Here is an 18,974-nt window from a genome sequence, read left to right as displayed (position 1 = left end):
AGTGGGGCCGTGGGACTCCTTGACCCCCATTACATGCTTGGAAAGAACAGAAAAACTATCACGTGAAAATATAGTAGCATAAAATCTGAACGTTTATAATGAAGACCATTTACCAGACCCGGGTGCACTCCCTTCAACAGAATGACAGAAGGTGCTTCTCAAAGTCATGAAGATCAGAGTTGCCTCAAGCCTGGAAAATAGCAGTTGTCCAATTTTCAGAAAGGTAGAAATAATATATTTCAATATATATAGAAGAGTAAATTTTATTTTGATCTTTTGCAAACTAAGAATGGATTGATATTAATTAATGACATGTAAGCACATAGAAAAGATGGGCACTGATAAGCAGAATGGGTTCACCAAAGGCAAGTTAAGCCATATTAATAACGTAGCAGGTCAGAAGAATGCCCAGAGAGCTGAGTTAAGGATAAAATTTAGGCCCATGTGCTCTATACTGGTCATGGCATAACTCGGTTTTAAGAGAACTTCTAGTTGCCAACTAAGAGACATAGTTTTGCTAGTTTTCAGAGGATGACAGAGTATTTCATGAAAAAAGGTATGTGAGAAGAAAAGATTCTGAATACAGTCTCATCAAATATTGGAACAGCTGCCGTGTGGAAATAAAATTAGACTATGGAGTTAGAGGGCAGAATGAACACCAGTGGGTGAAAGTGACGTGAAGGCCAAGGTGGACTTGATGATGAGAGCCATTTCTACCAACTAGAACTGTCCAATGACAGAGGTAGCGTGCCTCATAGTGGAGAGAGCTCTCTGTCTTTGGAAGTATTCAAGACCAGAGTAGATGTTTCCTCATGGAGAATGTCTGAGAGTGAATCCTTGAAAGGAGAGCTTGCTGAACTAGATGCCTAAGGCACAATCCAACTGTAGGGTTCTATGATTCTTTAATCGATATTCACGGCTTGGTCTTTTAAATAGTTCTATTGCATAGTTTTTATGTGCTTGTCTTTACTGGATGCTACCTTTCTCAGTAGGTTATCACAAAGGCACTCACACCATCTCAATAGCTCTCTTCAACCCCCATCAACCTCCCACAAATAAACCCGGCACATCCCTTGATGCCTCGGTACTAAGCTCAGTTTCCCTGAATTTAGATGCCACGCTTATTTCACTGAACCCAGATAAGTGCAAGTCACCCCAGGGGCCATTATATGGCCCTAGCTCACCTCAGATACCAATAGTGATGCTTCCTTCCACCTTTGCTTTAGATCTCAATATCAGTGTGGGTGTGACTGGGCTCACCTTCCAGCTGACTGCTTTGCAGTGATGAGAACCCAAATTCCCCCTCCTTTACCCCTTCCCAACCTGGGCTCACCAGAACACTCCAAGGAGATGGAATTCCTGAGGAGGCTCTGCTATCCTCTCAGTCCCAGCTTCAAGGGCTCAAGTGGAAGGTAGAGCAAAAGAAGGTGGAGTGATAGTAGCTTTCATAGAACTGGAAGGAGAAGCAAGAGGAGAATTTGTATTTCCAGGATGAATGTCCTTCCAGATAAAGACTCCAAATGAAGTGACCCTCATTTCATGAGCTGGAAGTGACTAGGGCAAGACAAGTGATGCCTATATTTTTAGAATCCAGTATATGTATTTGATTGTGGGATACAATCCCAGTACTCACTGGAGGGGTTGTGTAATATAAAGGCTGTGCTTTATATTATTTTCCTAAAAGAATAACAAATTCCGACATCTTAAAAACATCTGGCCCCAAAGATTCAAATAAGATGTCATGAGCCTTTACTGTATTAATTACAGCTGCTTGTCCCCACTATTTGCAGGAGGTTCTGATTTGCCACTACTTTTTTGGTTTTTGCTTTAGGCAAACAATGTAGGCTCTCAGGTATTTAAGCCAGTCCCAAATTCCTCATTTCTAACACCATAATAAAAAATCTACCTCATGTGGTTGCTGGAAGCATTAAGTGAGTGAGATAGTGAGATAATGCCAAGCAACATAAGAATCACTGAATTAATGGCAATGCATATTCATTATATTTAAGATCTATCTCTTCTGTTTGGGGGTACATTGAAATGTACAAAGTGCTTTCACATGCATGATTATTCCATGTGGTGTGCGTCCATTTTTTGCATTATCACATCCCTCTGGGCTCAATCTTCTTTGCTTTCTCAGGAGGGCATTCTTAGCCCTTCTCTTATTCTTTCAGTATTCTTTCTCAATCTAATCTCCCCTGTCTTCAAAAGAAATGTGGATACTGCCCTCAGCAACACAATCTCCTTACATATTTAGTTTTTTGGGGAGGTAGGGGTGGGGATGGGGGGGGACCTGTGCCACGCAGCTTGTGGGATCTTTGTTCCCCAACCAGGGGTCGAACCCAGGCCTTCAGCAGTGAAAGCACAGAGTCCTAACCACTGGACCACCAGGGAATTCCCAAGTTTCTTTTTAAAAAAAATATAGTTGGCTTTCCTGGTGGCGCAGTGGCTCTGACCAGGGAAGATCCCACATGCCGCGGAGCAACTAAGCCCGTGCGCCACAACTACTGAGCCTGAGCTCTAGAGCCCGTGAGCCACAACTACTGAGCCCGCGTGCCACAGCTACTGAAGCCTGCGCACCTACAGCCCGTGCTCTGCAGCAAGAGAAGCCACAACAAGAAGCCTGCACACCGCACCAAAGAGTAGCCCCTGCTCACCTCAACTAGAGAAAGCCTGCGCACAGCAACGAAGACCAAACACAGCCAAAAAAAAAAAAAAAAAAAAAAAATATATATATATATATATATATATATATATATATATATAGTAGTGTTTAGTTATGTCTTCCCTGCATCCATTCTTCCTGCTCTCCTTGCCTTCCACAATGTGAGCCAGCCCTCTGTCTCAGTAACTGTTGTACATGCTTATATTCCATGCAGGCTTGAGCAAGAAACAATGCCGTACTTACTAGAAAAAGAATAGTTTTAATCAAGATGCTGTCAACAAGATGACTTGTCTCATGAGATCAGCCCAGGGCACAGAAGTAATCACATCTGTGGCTCTTGGGTCCACTTATTCATTATTGCCACTTATAGCTCAAACTGAAGGTAGAACAAAAGGTGAGTGACAGTAGCTTTCACAGAACTGGAAGGAGAGGTGACAGTTCTACCACTGTACTTATTTCTGTTCCCCATACTTGCCAATCACTAGTACTTTTGTGTAGTCTTACATCTATTCTGGGTTTGGCTGCTATGATGGCCATGATAATTTGCCTTATAGACCTTTGTAATACATAGATCTTAATTGACTGAAGGACCCAGCTATGCTTTAAAATCTATATCTGGGGCCACATCTCCCATGGGCTGCTCCCTGCCAGTAGCTGAGTGCAGTGAGGATGCAAAGGCAGACCCATTCCTGGGAGACATAGGACTCTCTGTTGGCTGACTTTGGCTCAGTGACTCCACAATAACTTTGATGAATTTAGACTTCATGGCAGGCAGTCTTGGACACTTTCTCTCCCTGTCTTCCTTATTCAGAGTCAGATTTGCTTCATATTCTAAGGTGTCTCCCATCCTTCCTAAGTACCTTCCTATTTCCTTTCACATAGGTATTTTCCCTAATATAGTCCTTGTATATTTAATCCTGCTCAGCATTTGCTTTTTGGAGAATCTGGAAAAACATAGTTGTCATACTGCCAGCCCCTTCTATGGCTATGTGCTGTGGGCACTTTGAACTCTGCTTTGTTCCAGATATAACTGTCTTGATATTGCTCCCCTTTCCTCACCCTGCCTCACAGCCACAGGGGAGTCTGTGCACTGTTATAATTAGTAGTTTATTTATTAAGCCCATAAACATAGAAGGTGCTGTGTTGATCACCTTTATTAGCTTATAGTCACCTGGCACATACCCATGAGCATAAGACATTCAGACAGCAGAACAAACCATTAAATCAGAAAGAAATGAAGGTATTTCATACTGACAAATCACGGGAATGCTTAGAGGTTTGGCAGCCATGTAATTTCTCAGCCTTAAAAAAAAAAGGTGAAATCTTGCCATTTGCTACAACATGTATAGACTTGAGGGTATTATGCTAAGTGAAATAAGTCATTTGAAGAAAGACAAATACCATGTGATTTCACCACATGTGGAATTTTTTTAAATTTTAAAATAAATGAACAAGCTGAACCATACAAAAACAAACACATAGGTACAAAAACAGGGCAATGGTTACCAGAGGAAGAGTGGAGGGGGGAGGGAGAAGTGAGTAAAGGGAGTCAACTGTATGGCAAGAGATGGAAAGTAAATCTTTGATGGTGAGCACACCGTAGTGTATACAGAAGTTGAAATATAATACTGTATGCATAAAAAATATTATAAACAAAAAAAATGAGTAAAATGATATCCTGGCAGGGCACAGAGATCCAGGCAAGAGCCAAGGGGGCAGCTGCACTTCCCTGAAGGGTGCCTCCCAAGGTAGGCAGTTCTAGCACTCAGACTGACCCAAGACCCCACTGCCCACCAAGGCAACCAAGCAGAGTCTGCAGGGCAGCGGGTTCCGGGGACGGATTACAGCCTAGTTGTGTTCCTAAAAGCTCAACGCCATTCTGGCCTGCACTGTCAGGGAGAGCCAAATAAATTTCCACTTGAAGCTTCTTATGGCCTGCAGAGAACAGGTCAAGAGGGGCCTCCTTGCCAGGACAAAATCCTCCCTTGGCCTTGGAGGACAGGTACCACAGAAGCTGGTTTTGAGGGAGACGAAGGAAGGGAGCGACAGCGGCTCAAACAGTGATCTTGAGTTGAGATGTCTGCAAGTTACTCTCAAATGGTGTAGCAAGTCATGTACATGGAGAGAGAGTCAGAAAGCAAATGTGAGGAATTGTTAAATGGTGCATTTAGGTGAAGAACATATGTTACTATTCTTGCAAATTTTCAGAGGTTTCAGAGTAGGATTTTTTGTTTGTTTTTTTAAGGAGTAATTGGTACTCAAGTCCCAAGTTCTCTTTAGATGGACACTGGAAGTGAAGCTGTAGGTATCTGAGATGATGGGAGGAGTGGAGGCGAGGGAGTGCCCAGGCTGCTCATCACATCTCCCCTCTCCCCGCGTGGGAGATGCCTTGGACCCTGGGGACCAACCTCAATGGCCTCAGGATTCTGTGCAGAGACTTTAACGCATCTGGACGTTGGGGCACAGCACACTTCTGCGGAAGAAGTAAAGGCGGCTGCGTGTGACACTTAAAAAGCGAGCTTCTCTGATCGGGAATCGAACCCGGGACACAGCGATGAAAGCGCTGAATCCTAGACACTAGACCACCAGGGAGCTGTGCACTCTGCATTTGTAAGTGATGATAGGAATCCTGCAAGGGGCTGCCAAGGCTGTTCATCATATCCCCCTTCTCCCAGCCTGGGAGATGCCTTGGACCCTAGGTCCAGACCTCACTGACTTAAGGATTCAATGCAGAGATCTACTGCATCTGCGCCTTGGGGCACATAACACTTGTGAGGAGGAAGTGAAGATTGCTGTGTGCTGAGATGCCACACACGCACAAAAAAACTTCCCTCACTGAGATCGAACCAAGATAGCAACGGTAAAAACGCCGAATTCTAGCCAAGAGACCACCAAGCAGTTGTACGCAAGCCCTTTGTTAAGTGACTCTAGGAAGCCTATAATGAGTGTGTGCTATCTCCCGCCCTCCTGTTCTGAGTGCCGCACCTCCCTCCAAGGAACTGTACCCGAAGAACGTTCCCTCCCTGCTTTCTCCAAAAGAGGAGCCCCACGCGAAAAGCCGAGCGCTCTGCGGGACAGTGGACGCGCCCGCGAGGCCCGCCGGGGCCGCAAGCCCCGAGCGATTTGCCCCGTCTGGGCCGCACCTCAGAACTGCCCTGGAGCCGCGCCTTTGCCAGGCGACCGCGTGTGGAGAGCAGGCCGCCGGGGCAGGAGCTGTAGAGACAGGACGGGAGGCGCGCGGGTTGGGACCCCGGGATCCCCAACACCATAAAAGACTCCCGGCGGATGCAGGATCGGGGACGGCTGGACGGTAAACGCTTTCAAACGAGGCTGCGCACCCAGACCTGGATTCCGGGTCTTCCCCTCACTACCTGCGGCGCCTGCCGTCCTCCCGCCTTAGATGACGCCAACTCCAGGTCCTAAGGCTCCGACCAAGAGTTGTCTCTCACGCAGCGTTTTCCTCAGACCCCACATGCAGTTAGTTAGGACTTCGTGTTCGCTTCTCAGTCCAGGTGGACTTTGGCCTACACAGTCCCTCCTTTTGGCGACTCTGGACTTGGGCAAACGACTCTCCTGATAAAGGCGGGGAAATCAGTGTAACGCTCGGCTCCCTCACCCTGAACTTCGAATGGGGGCGTTGGGCGACCCTTGCGCTTTCTCCTGGGCTGCGTCCCTCTTCCGGGCCCGTCCTCGAGGCCAGGGCCGGGGCCGGGTGCCCTCAGCGAGCTTCTCTCCTCGGCTCTGGAGCCCCGCGCCTTCCCTTGCGGCTGCAGGGAGGCTCCAGGGGCCGCCTGATCGGGTTTGCGGGCCCCAGCGGCTCAGGTGTGTGTTTGTGGTCCTTCGGGGGCCCGCTGTCCCTCCGCCCCTGTCGGGGAAAGGACGACCGCCCCCTCGTCCTGTCCACGTGGGACGGCAGCGCGCCAGACGCGACCGAAAGACGGCGATTCCGTTCCTCTGGCTGCGCGTGGCAGGTGAAAACTGGAACATGGAGGGGAGGGAAGAGGGGGGAAATCTCACGAAATGTCCTGATCTAAAGCTATTTTCAAGTCCGCCTCTTTGGGGACTCAGCCCTCCAGCGCTGGCGAGGATGCTGCAGTCCGGTCGCACCCTCGACGGCACTTGGAGTCGACGCGGAACAAGGCAGAGCCCCGCGGCTTGGGGGTCAGTGCGCACGCTGCCCGCGCCTTCCTCGGGGTCGCAGCACTTGAACCTCACGTGTGAAGGAAACGCGATGACCGCCACAATAAGAAAGAAGGAAAACAACCACTGGAGAAAATGGCACATGCTTCCCCAAGATTGTAAAGCTTTACTTTTAAAGGAAACCAGACAGGGAGACACAGACACACAGACAGACAACGTTGCATTAAAGTCTTTCAGCAAAAACAAAGTTGTCAGCCTGCTGGCCGTGTGCTGTGAGTTGAACACGAAACCCCCCCCCCAGACACCGGCTTTCTGGGAAAACCGCCTTTACCTCTTTGTCTTCCTAGGTTAAAATTCGCTCTCCATGGCCTGTTGAACTGGAAAATTATAAAAGGCAAATAAAAGACGTTTCAGACATTGTAAAAGGTAAAACAAAACTGTTCCTCAAGAAGAATGTCAAGTACGATGAGGGAGGAATGAACAGCCGTGAGATCGGCGTGGACCGCGCCTGCGTCCTCCGCGGCTTTCTGCTGGGCCTGGTCTTCAAACGAAGTCAATACAGGCCGGGAAGCGCGGCTCGGCCTGCGTTGACGCTCGATGTTTTTCCAACAGCCAAATGACCTGAGACGTCAGCCTTTGCTACGGTTCCTGCTAAGCGTGAAAGTGTGATTAAAGTACTGGACTTCAACTACACGACTAGAATAAGCCACGGCGGCAGGAACCTGAGGAAGCCCCTTTGCCGGGAGACGCCAGAGAAGGGCTGTTACGAACGGGCTTTCGAGGAAGGAGCAGAGGGGAGGTGAGGGAGGGGAGGGAGGGGAGGGAGGGGAAGGCGGGTCCTATGGTTCCCGGGTGGATTCGAAGCATCGATCATTTCCCAGAGCCCAGAGCACTGACCGCCTGCGCCGTGAAAAGGGCCACCGAGGCGCGGGTCCGCAGCCTTGGAGGGGTGGTGTCCACGCTGCTGGGATGCGAGGTCACCTGGGGCTCAGGCTCACCTAACCCCCGGCTCCTGAGGCTTCCGGGAGCTGGAGAGTCCGCGGGGGCGACCCCTGCACTCGGTGCATAACTGTGTATTGGATGTGGGATTGGGAAGTGAAGCTGTGGGGGCCCCAGGGACCTCGCTTCGTGGGAGGCGAGGAACCCTAGACTAAGGCCTCTCGGGAGCTGCAGTCTCCTTACCTGAGGGCTCGCCTGTGCTCCCAGGGTCCTTTGCTTTCGAAAATATTTGTGGCCGGTTGTGGCAAGAGACACAGTTCTTGGATGTGTCATTAAGGGTTTGAGACAGAGCTGTTTCCGTAGTGTAGTGGTTATCACATTCGCCTAACACGCGAAAGGTCCCTGGTTCGAAACCAGGCGGAAACACGTGGATTCTTTTCTGAAACTTAACATTCACGTTTAAACACCAAAAAACAGGGCGAGTGGGGTGGATTGAGGTAGCGCGTGCAGCTGTATTTTTATCCCCCCGAAATACAGGAGGAGTTCCCTTATTGCCTGAAAGCCTACTCAGCAGTAGCAACCATCCCTCCTTTGTCTGCTCTGTGTCACTTTGAAGACAAGGCCACAGACAGACCAAGAAGGGCACAGGACAAAGCCAAGTTAAGGTTATCTTTACATTTGGAAATCCCCTCACCTTCTCGTGGCGCCTATAAATCTCCTCTACACGCTGACACGTATTTTGTCTCTGGAAACAAGAAGTTTATCCCTGTGAAGCTCACTTGCTTACCCCACCTCAGCACACTTGCGGAACACGTTGATTTGCGTGACAGAACAAAAGAGACCGACCCAACTCCGCACCGGGTGCTCGACCCAAAGACACGTAGGTGAATTTCAGGCTCCAGAATTGCAGCTGGTAGGGGCACGTAAAGGAGTCCTTACATGTGCCATTATCAGGAGAGCCCCTGTAGTGAGCTCAGAGATCAGGAAGTAGATGGAATCGCTCATCAGCTGCTGAGAGCCAAGTCAGCACCTGACACATAAGGAAACTGAGGTTCAGAAAGAGAGCATGACCTTGGCTCTGCCGCACACAGCGCTAAAGCTAGACCAGGATGGAACCCAGCCACTTACCTTGTGGCCTGGTCTCAGAGCCCAAAGCGTCGCCCAGCACAGGAGAGGTGAAAGGTGATGAGCAGCAGGGCAAGGGCTGGGAGCCCTGCACAGCTGCATTCAGCCGCAGGCCGCTGGGAATCGCCTCATTTTCTGCTCTGCCATTCTCAAAACTCTAACCTTACTCTTACAGTTTTCGACTGGAGAAGCCAGATTAGGAGGTTTGTTATGTCTGGTTGCCTGGTAGCTACAATTTGGCATTTTACTGCTGCGGCCCGGATTCGATTCTAGGTCAGGAAAGCTCTAAATCGCGCTAAATCTTCCTCTTCCCAGACAGAGGTAGTTTGCCAGAAGGGCGATGCAAGACCCTCCTCAGGGTTCCTATTGCCAGGCACCCTCCATGTGGGGGAGGGGAAATGTGATGAACCACCAGGGCTTGTGCCCTCCACTCTTTTCTTCCTTTATTTCAGAAACCTAGTGTCTCACATATGGAGTTTTCATCCAAAGAGAACCTGGGGCTTAACTTCGAAAAACTCGTTAAGAAAACAAAAACATAAAACCTTTTAAATATACAAAAATTTTGAAATACTAACATTGTCTATTCTGTACCTAATCTCACAGTTAACATTTTCCCACGCTTGCTTTCTCACTCTCTCTCCATATACATGATTTGCTGCACTATCTGAGAGTAACTTACAGACATCTCAACTCAAGATCACTGGTTAGGCCACTGTTGCTCCTTTCCTTTGGCATCTCCTTCAAAACCAGCTTCTGCGGGACCTGTCCTCCAAGGACAGGAGGAAGATTTGTCTTCGTGAGGAGGCCCCTCTTGCCACTTCAGAAACCTGGAATCTGTTCTCTTTAGGCTTGTAGAGAAGCTTCAGGCGGTGTTTTATTTGGCTCTCCCCCAAGTACAGACCAGGCATGCTCTGTGCTTGTAGGAATCCCCCCGGACCGGCTGCCCTCCAGACTCCTCCTGGTTCCCTTGGTGGCCAGTGAGGTCTTGGGTCAATCTGAGTTGTAGAACCACCTACCTTGGGAGTAATCGTCAGGGACGTGCAGCTGCCCCCTTGGCGCTTACCTGGCTCTCTGTGCCCTGCAGGGAGCGTAAAGGGCTCTGACTGGACAGAAAGGTGAAAGATCTTTCCTGTGGTGGGAGGATGAGTGGAGCAGGTGGTAAATACATTAAAGGGAGAGGGAAAGTTCCCAAGAGCTTCCCAGAATTGTCTGCATGGGTGCTGTCAGCGGGGTGGCTGCCCTGTGATAATGGTACTTAGTCTTGTCTTGGCCTTGACCTGGTCCAGGGTCCAGTCCTAGTCCAAGCAGACAGAGGCATCCTGGTTTGCAGAACATATTCCATTGTGCCTCTCTCCAAAGTGGGGTAGTCACTGAGCTTCTAGTTACAGGATCCCAGGGGATGACATCCATGGGTTGGGTTTTGTTCTTGAACTCTCTTTCTTGGTGACATGTAACTTGGGGCAGGGGGTTGGGGGAAGTTTAGCTCTGGGTAAATTTGTGGTCTTCAGTGCTAGGTAAAAAAACAAAAACAAAAACAAAAAAGAAAACAAAACAAAAACAAAACACTTTTAAAGACTTTAAAGAATTCTAATAATTGACATATAATGGCATAGACAATGTTTTTGTCATGTCATACTTATAAAGATGACTCCTTGTATGCATCTCACCAGTTTAATAATTTCTAAGAGCTATTTTCTTTTAATAATGAAGAAAATATTGGTAGCAAAGAACTCCAGTTCTATTTTTGTAAAAGTCTCAGATTTATTTTCTCTTCAAAATCCTAATGACACTGAACTGTCTAATTTTGCTATATTACTTTTACTGGTCCAATAAGCAAACTTAAATTCCATAAATATTTAAGTTTATAAGATTTAAAAATATGTGTTGACATCTTTTAAATGGAGATTGTCTTATAATTCTAGAAGTAACTGTGTTAATTATTCCACCTACCATTTTTCAGTAATTTGCCTCATATTTTTATAAATTATAAAGTGGCCATATGGTAACAGGTTAAGAGGAAATGTCAGTACTTTAAGGGATGTTTGTGAGCATGGCCAACACTGTCATTTTTAAGAAGTGTAAAACACATGCAATGTCTGCTCCAGGAATTAAGGAGCTGTTACTTGATACTTGCTGTTTTCCTGAAGTGTTTTTATTTTTTAAAAATTTGTGTAGGGGGTTGTCCTTTGTTACCTGCCTTCTAGATCATGAATCACCCTTTTCCCGTTCTTTGGTAGGCTTTCCTTGTCTTCTTTTTCACTGTTAGTGCCCCGGGAGAGGGGTGGGAGGACACACCTGAAAAGGACACAGTGCCAAGCTGTTGTGCTCCTGCCACACTTTTTTTTTTTTTTGGATGCCTCCAGATGTGGGCTCAGCAGGGCAGGGAACTTGGGTTTGCTCACTGTGCAGTATCTCTCCTAGAGTAGGTCCTGGCATTTAGTAAGCCCCTAATATGTGCTCAGTGATTGAAGGCATTCTAATGAGAGATCCTGGAAAGCAGAAGAGGAGGAGAGAAAAGTGGGTAAAATTGGGGGCAGTCTAGAGTATGAGGGACAGAGAGAGACAGACTGACAAGACAGAGAGAGAGAGACAGACAAATACAGAGAGAGAGAGAGAGAGAGAGAGAGAGAGAGAGAGAGAGAGAGAGATTGAGAGAGAGAGTGATCGTTCAAGAACCATATTTAGTGTGTAAAAGCCAAAGAGCTCAATTATGCTCATGAGATTCAACAGAAGAACCAAGGGAAGGTGAGCCAATAACTCTTTGTGTCCAGGTCTGCACTTGATGCATTATCAGCAGTAGGATTCTGTTGGTTCTAATGATTTGTCTCAAATGGGGTAATTTGTTTTTTTCCAAAATAGCCAAACACTGTCAAGGAATTACATAGTGACAGTTATCAGTATGCTAGTTCACCCTGGTATAGGATGCACACAGTCATTAGATTGTGTGCATTCAACAAAGGCAAAAATGCAATTCACATAGGAAAGGGAAGAGGAACAACTGTCTGAGACCAATGGTTTCCCCACCTCCAATCAATAAGCTACTTGGCAGGAAGCAATCTCAGGTCATTCTAATCAGTCTTCTCTGGACCCAATTATGTAGGTCACCTCTGAAAACAATTACAATTGTTGGAAGACTTTCTAAACATCTTGGAGGTTTAGTTGCTGAACATATGCAGTAGGTGTCTCTGGGTAATGTCCACATTGTCTTTCTGTTGTATTTCTTGCTTAGTTGAGCCCAGAGGGCACCACTCCCCTTCTTAGAATATCAGATAGATGTACAAAGCTTGTTGTGCTGGCAAGAAAAAGGGTCTTTCATCAAGCTGGAATAATACATTGGAATATAAATAAGCACAACTCCTACTGAAGCCAAACTAGGAACATCTAAAAAGATGCCTTCAGCTTCTGGCAAATGTGGAGTGACAGAAATTATTGTATATTTACCCTCTTGCTTGAAATCTCACCCTCCCATTCTCCCCTGCCCCCAAGAAAAGCAAAAGAAAAAAAGACATGAAAGGCTAGTTTTCCAGATACTGGAAATCAGGCAACAAAGGCGAGAAACAAACAAGGTGAGCCCTACCATTGGCCCCGCTTACTGCTTTCAGAGAGATTCAAAGCTGGGCATGAAGAGTAGGATCTGAGGCTAAGTCCTCGTTAGAGGAGATAAAGCTGAGAGTCTGTGGAGAGCAAGGTAGCTGAAGTCCATAGGACAAAGATCCAGTGATGAGAGAGATGGAAGAGAGAATCCAGACATATGAAGATTTTCCTCAGGTAGACAGCAGAGTTCTGATCAGGGTCTACTTGCAGAGAAACTGCATGAAGCCAAGGAAAGAAAATTCTGAAAAGATCATGGAACTGTGCCTGGTGCTCACACAGGGCAGAAAATCTTACTCAATCCCACCAGCCATACTGGACTACTCATCATTCATCGGCCATTGGCAAGAGCCCTCAGGAAGTTTGCCTCACTAGTGGGAACACTCAGTCCTAGACTGATCTACCTAGAAATCATAAAAGATCTAAAGGCATTAAACTGATTACAAGTCACTTAACTGTTCTCCAGAATGAATCTCAAGTTTCACAGGAATGTCAAAATAGCCAGTTTCCCAAAAGGGAAACTCTGACAAGGTCTGGCATCCAATCAAAGAATACCGACCATGCAAAGAGGCAGGAAAACATGTCCCATAAGGAGGAGAATAATCAATCAATCAAAACTGAACCAAAATTGATATAATTTAAAATTAGTAGAGAGGATATTAAAATAGTTATTATAACTGTGTTACATATGTCCAAACAGTTAAGTAGAGATGTAGAACATATACAAAAGTTGAGAATCAAACTTCAGAGATGAAAAATATAATGTCTGGGATAATATATTCACCAGCTAGAATTAACAACAGATGAGACATTGCAGAAAAGAAAAAAAAAAAAGACTGTGGAACACAAAGCCACAATTTTAAAATATCCAAAATGAAATTCACAGTCAAAAAAATTTTTTTAATGAGCATGCATAAGTGAAGGGTAGGGCAACTTTAAAAGACCTAATATAATTGGAGTCCCTGAAAACACTTGCGGGGGGGGGAAATTTTATGGAAGAAAAAAATTTTTTTTTCCCGGTACGCGGGCCCCTCACTGCTGTGGCCTCTCCCGCTGCAGAGCACAGGTTCCGAACGCGCAGGCCCAGCGGCCATGGCCCACGCCCCCAGCCGCTACGCGGCACGAACCCACGTCCCCTGCATCAGCAGGCGGACTCTCAACCACTGCGCCATCAGGCAAGCCCAGAAAAAAATATTTTTGAAGAAACAATGACAGAAAACATTCCAATCATAATTAAAATTATAAACCCACTGATCCAAGGAGCCAAATGAACCCTAACACAAGGAACGTGAAGAAAACCACACCTAACACGTCATAATTAAACTGCTCAAATCCATTGAAAAAGAAGGAATCTCAAAAGAAGCCAGGAGAATAAGACATGCTGCATACAGAAAAAAATAAAGATTATATCATATTTCTCATCAGAAGCAGTGGATATAAGAAGATAGTGAAGCAACATCTTTAAATGACTGAGGGGGGAAAAAGTTTACGTAGAATTCTATGCTTCTTCCCTCCAAAGAGTCTTTGAAAAATAAGGGTGAAAAATTTACAGACATACAAATGTTGAAAGACTTCATCACCAGCAGACCCACACTACAAGAAATGTTAAAGGAGTCCTCCAGGAAAAAGGAAACTCACACCAGATGGAAATCTGGATGTAAAGACAACTAAAATGGCATCTGCAGGAAAAATATACAACATTTATTTTTATTATTGGTATTATCATTACTATTTAAATCTTTTAAAAAACATGGGACAGTTTAACGAAAAGTAACAACGATGGATTGTGGGGTTTATAACATATGCAGAGTAAAATGTATGACAATAGCATAAAGGCCGGCAGGGGAGAAATGTGAAGAGGTGTGGCATCGCTGGCAGGTGGGCTGTGGTAGGTTACCGAGGTACGCTGTAAAGCCTAAAGCAGTCGCTAAAATAGCGAAAGAAAGAGTTATAGCTAATAAGCCAACGAAGGTGAGAGAATGGAACCATATACAAAACCATATAAATACTATGATAGAGCAGTTGCTCTTCCAGAACTCTACCTTATAGACATGTGCACACGAATGATTTTTTATTTGTTAAAAAAAAAGCATAGGACCAAATTAATTTCAAATTTATGTGGAAAGGTTCAATAAATACTAGTACAAACAAACAATGGAAGAAACTTCATTGCTAAAAGGAACCCAGAAGATAACGATGAGATGAGGAATCCTGGATTCCAAGTGACCTGTTTTCCTCCAGAGCTCTTCTGTGAGGATCAGTGATGATCTCGGCTTACGTCCTCCTGTTGTGCATAAGACCTGGGGGACAAAAGGGTAATGGAGGGCTTCTGCACTTTTAGAGCAATGTACAGGGTAGAAACAACCGCAAACCCTTTACACTCTAAAACGACAAGGCCCGTCCCTGGGTGGGCTCGAACCAACAACATTTCAGTTAACGGCCGAACGCGCTTACCGATTGCGCCACAGAGACACCTGCAAATTGCCCTCTCTCTCCCCTCCCCCACCTCATCTCCATAGAGAGCAAATCCGCCTTTCGCAGGACCGACGAGCTGGCTCCAAGCTTCGGACAACCGGAGACGTGGAGTCGACGCAGCGCGTTCGTTCCGTGGGAAAGCCGTGCGTAGGGGAATTCCGAAGGCAGAAGGGAGCAGAGGGTCCCCGCCGCGCCTTGCTCCACACCCGCCGCAGTTGCCAGCTCCCCGGAGACGCCGGGGGTCGCGACCCTACCCGCCTGAGCCGAGTGGGGTCCAAGGAAAGCTGAACGCCCCGTGGGCTTCGTGATGGCTCCCCGTTTGCTCCGTCTTCACTCGACCATCTGGGCTTGGCCGCGGGAACCGGAAAGCAGGGGTTGGGGAGGGTTGATCAAAAGGGAAATATAAAGAGGCGGGAATGAAGCAGGGGAGGCAAGGACAAAGCAAAGATAACCTCCTGGAAGGCAGTGCAGAGACAAGGGCTGGACACAGGGGAGATGAGAAATGCATCAGAATTGGGAGGGGATAACGGAGGGAAGATGTGAAGGAAAATCAGGAGTGCCTGCCGTTAACCAACAACAAAGCAGAGCAGTAACTGGAACGATTTATGTCAAAATGAGAAGAGCAAGAGTGCAGTTGACTGCCAGCATGGTGGCGCGCTGTGGTCGTATAGTGTTTAGTACTCTGCGTTGTGGCCGCAGCAACCTCGGCTCGAGTCCGAGTTTTAGCAGTGTTTTCCCCATCTTTTGCGTTGTATCTACCAAATCAACTCTTAGTTGTCTCTGGCTTGTCCAAACGGAGTAAGGTAAGGAGAACGGAGGTCAGCTCATCAGTGCACTAGGCTATAGAGCTCTGGATGTGCTCCGGGTCTCACCATTTAAGAGAAAATATCTAAAGATCAGGTTCAAGCTCTAAATGAGTCTTATGTGTAACTTCCACGAAGGAAATGGTCTAGTCACACGGGGATTTTGTTTGGTTTTGGGTTTTGGTGCAAACGTTTCAAACATCAGTCATGTTGTTTTACACAAAATAAAACAGATTTTAAAGAGTTTACAGTATACTGCAAACCGATCATGGTCTACACTGGATTTTCTGACGTCCGACCACCAATCCTAAAAGGAAATTATTAACGTGTGTTTACAGAATAAAGTGCACAAATCATTAATGGGCAGCTATTTAACTATTGAAATGTGTGATCATCACCAGGATCGACAGAAGATTTTTATCATTCAAGCACGGCCCTCTGATACTCTCCAGGTAATGGCTGTACATCTCCTGCTACTGTAAATTACTCTGATGTCTATCCCTTCACATTAGGCTTGTCCTTTCTTCAAGTTCATGTGAATGAATATATAATTTTTCTATCTAGCTATTAACAAGCAACATTATGTTTTTGATATATATGTATGTTATTGAGTTTCTCACACCTTAATTTTGGTGTGAATGATAAGCATTACACTAATGTAAAACCATGTCACAAATGATGGACACTTGGGTAATTTCAAACTACAGCTTTGGGGAAAGGCTCATATGAATGCCATTCTACTAGTTATTTGTGGATATGAGAATAAATGTCCACTGAAGGAAAGAGAGCAATGGACAGGAAATTGGCAAGGAAAGCAAGACCAATGGCCTTCTATCCTAGAGGTTTTAGTATGTGGGAGTGAAGGGGAGCAGTGAGGCAGGTCATAGAGAAGTGGAATATTTACTGTCACTGAAGAGCACTAAAAAGGTGACTAGACACTAGAATATGGCTGCCAGTCACAGGTGTGTCTAAACACTCATGGTTCCATAACCTTACGTGCCACCAGCAACAGCTGCAGAAAATTGCTTCTTCTCACTTCTACAATTTCTCTTGAGTGCTTCTAAAGGCATACATAATTTCTATGCAGAAGCCAAGCTGCAAGAGAATCTCAGACAAATCTAGACACAGACTTTACATTTTTCGCAAAATATAATTCAAAATAGTTCATAGACCTAAAAGGAACATGTTAAACTATAAAACTTCCAGAAGATAGCATAGGAGAAAATCTATGTGACCTTGGGCTTGACACTAAGTTTCTTGGGTATGAAACCAAAAGTGCCATTGATGAAAGAAAAAATTGATAAATTGGACTTCATTAAAATGAAAATCTCTGCTCTGCAAAAGACACAGTTAAGGGAGCAAAAAGACAAGACACGGACTGGGAGAAAATATTTGCAAAACAAGTATCTGATAAAGGACTTGTATCTAAAATACACAGAGAGCTCTTAAACCTCAATGATAAGAAAAAAAATTTTAGTCCAGTTTAAAAAGTTGCAAAAGATCTAAACAGACATCCCACCAAAGAAGGTATACAGATGGCAACGAAGCATATGAAAAAATGCTTAACATCCTATGTCATTAGGGAATTGCAAATGAAAACAACAATGGGATACCACTACACACCCATTAGAATGGTTAAATCCAAAAAACGAACAATACCAAATGCTATAGCAGATTGTGGAACAACAGAAATCATCACTCATTGCTTGTGGGAATGAAAAATGATACAGCCATTTAGGGAGAGAGTTTGGCAGTTTCTTACAAAAGCGACACATAGCCTTACAATATGATCTAATAATCGTGCTCCTCCTAGGTATTTACAGAGATCTGTTGAAAACATACGTCCACACATAAACTTGCACACAAAAGTTTAAAGCAGCTTTATTAATAATTGCCCCAAACTGGAGGCAAGATGCCCTTCAATAGGTGAATGTATTGAACAAAATATGGAATAATACTAAGCAATAAAAAGAAATGGACTATAATCAAAAGAACCTTAAACACATATTACTAAGTGAAAAGCCAGTCTGAAAAGACTGCATACTGTATGATTCTAATTATATGACATTGAAGGCAAAACTATAGAGATAGTAAAAGAGAGTTAACCTTAATGCAAACCATGAACTTTAGTTAATAATAATGTATCAATATTGGTTTATTAATTGTAAGAAATGTATCACATAAAAGGCAAGATGTAAATAATAGAGGAAACTGTGTGCAAAGAAGGAGTGAATATGACAACTCTGCTATGTGCTCGATGTTTTGGTAATCCTCAAACAGTTCTAATGAGTATTAATAATGCAAAAACAAAGATCTACTGACCAGAAGATTGGAGTGGTGGAGTGTAAAACCAAAAGACAAGATAAAAATGATTTTCTCATGGGTGCGCCGCTCCACTGGGGGCTCATCCTTGTTCTTAATTTTACCAAGACCAGCAAACTAGGGCCTACCTTCCCAGGAAGGTCAGAGGTCCTGCTCTCCAACTTCCTTCATCTCCATGTGAATTCCTCCCCACAGGCGTCCACCTTCCTGGGCCCCTGACGACTCTCCCATCACAGCTACTGTCTTTCAGTGACCTACATTTCTTGATCCCCCACTCCGTAGTGCGTAGTGCGATGTAGTCCAAGGATAGGATAGGAGAAAGGGTAAGTAGTAACAAGGGTTTCAGTTTCAAGTATTCCAAACCGCAGAGATCCAGCAGACAGACACACTTGGGGCTTCAAAGCCAGACTCTCGCCAGGTGGCTTCTGCCCTGTAGCACTAGTGCATGCGCGCAATGCAATTCGTGGCTTCAGAGGGCTGCAAAAGTACTCCTGTTGAGCTCAGCTCCTTATACCAGGAAGAGCCCCGCAGCTAAAGCTATGCTTTGGTTGGGAATCGAGGTCTCCCGAGTGGGAGGCGAGAATTCTGCCATTGAAGCACCAATGCCTTGGTCTGTACTGCTAGACTAGGTGTCACCAGGCAGGGTCTCGGGAAGGACTTTGAAAAGCCAGTTCTAAAAATAAGTTTATACAGGCCTCTTTATTAGGCAGGACAACCTGCTCCCACACCAAAAAATACCCACACCCAGAGCAAAGCCTTGTGTAGGAGGCTTACGTCAGGAAACACCACCAAGTTGCAGCATTCAAATCAAAATACTGGACTTCATTTCTTCACTGAGGGTGCATTCTCTTTGCCCTCCCATTGCTTGGTGCCTCCCAAACCCTTTCCCCCCAATCTTGAGACAAAGTTCTTTC

The 18,974-nt window shown here is 45.5% G+C and overlaps 2 non-coding genes across 2 annotated transcripts; one reads left to right on the top strand and one right to left on the bottom strand.

The window, feature by feature from the left end:
* The first annotated feature begins 8,097 nt into the window (after positions 1-8,097).
* TRNAV-AAC (transfer RNA valine (anticodon AAC)) lies at positions 8,098-8,170 on the top strand. Its single transcript has one exon. It is a non-coding gene; the product is annotated as a tRNA-Val (tRNA).
* A 6,688-nt stretch (positions 8,171-14,858) lies between these two features.
* On the bottom strand, positions 14,859-14,932 carry TRNAN-GUU (transfer RNA asparagine (anticodon GUU)). The gene has a single exon. It is a non-coding gene; the product is annotated as a tRNA-Asn (tRNA).
* Between the last annotated feature and the right edge of the window lie 4,042 nt (positions 14,933-18,974).

The sequence above is a fragment of the Lipotes vexillifer genome, unplaced genomic scaffold (genome assembly GCF_000442215.2).
Source record: "Lipotes vexillifer unplaced genomic scaffold, Lipotes_vexillifer_v1.1 scaffold1034, whole genome shotgun sequence".
Lineage (NCBI taxonomy): Eukaryota > Metazoa > Chordata > Mammalia > Artiodactyla > Lipotidae > Lipotes > Lipotes vexillifer.
This window is presented reverse-complemented; position numbering and strand designations above follow the sequence as displayed.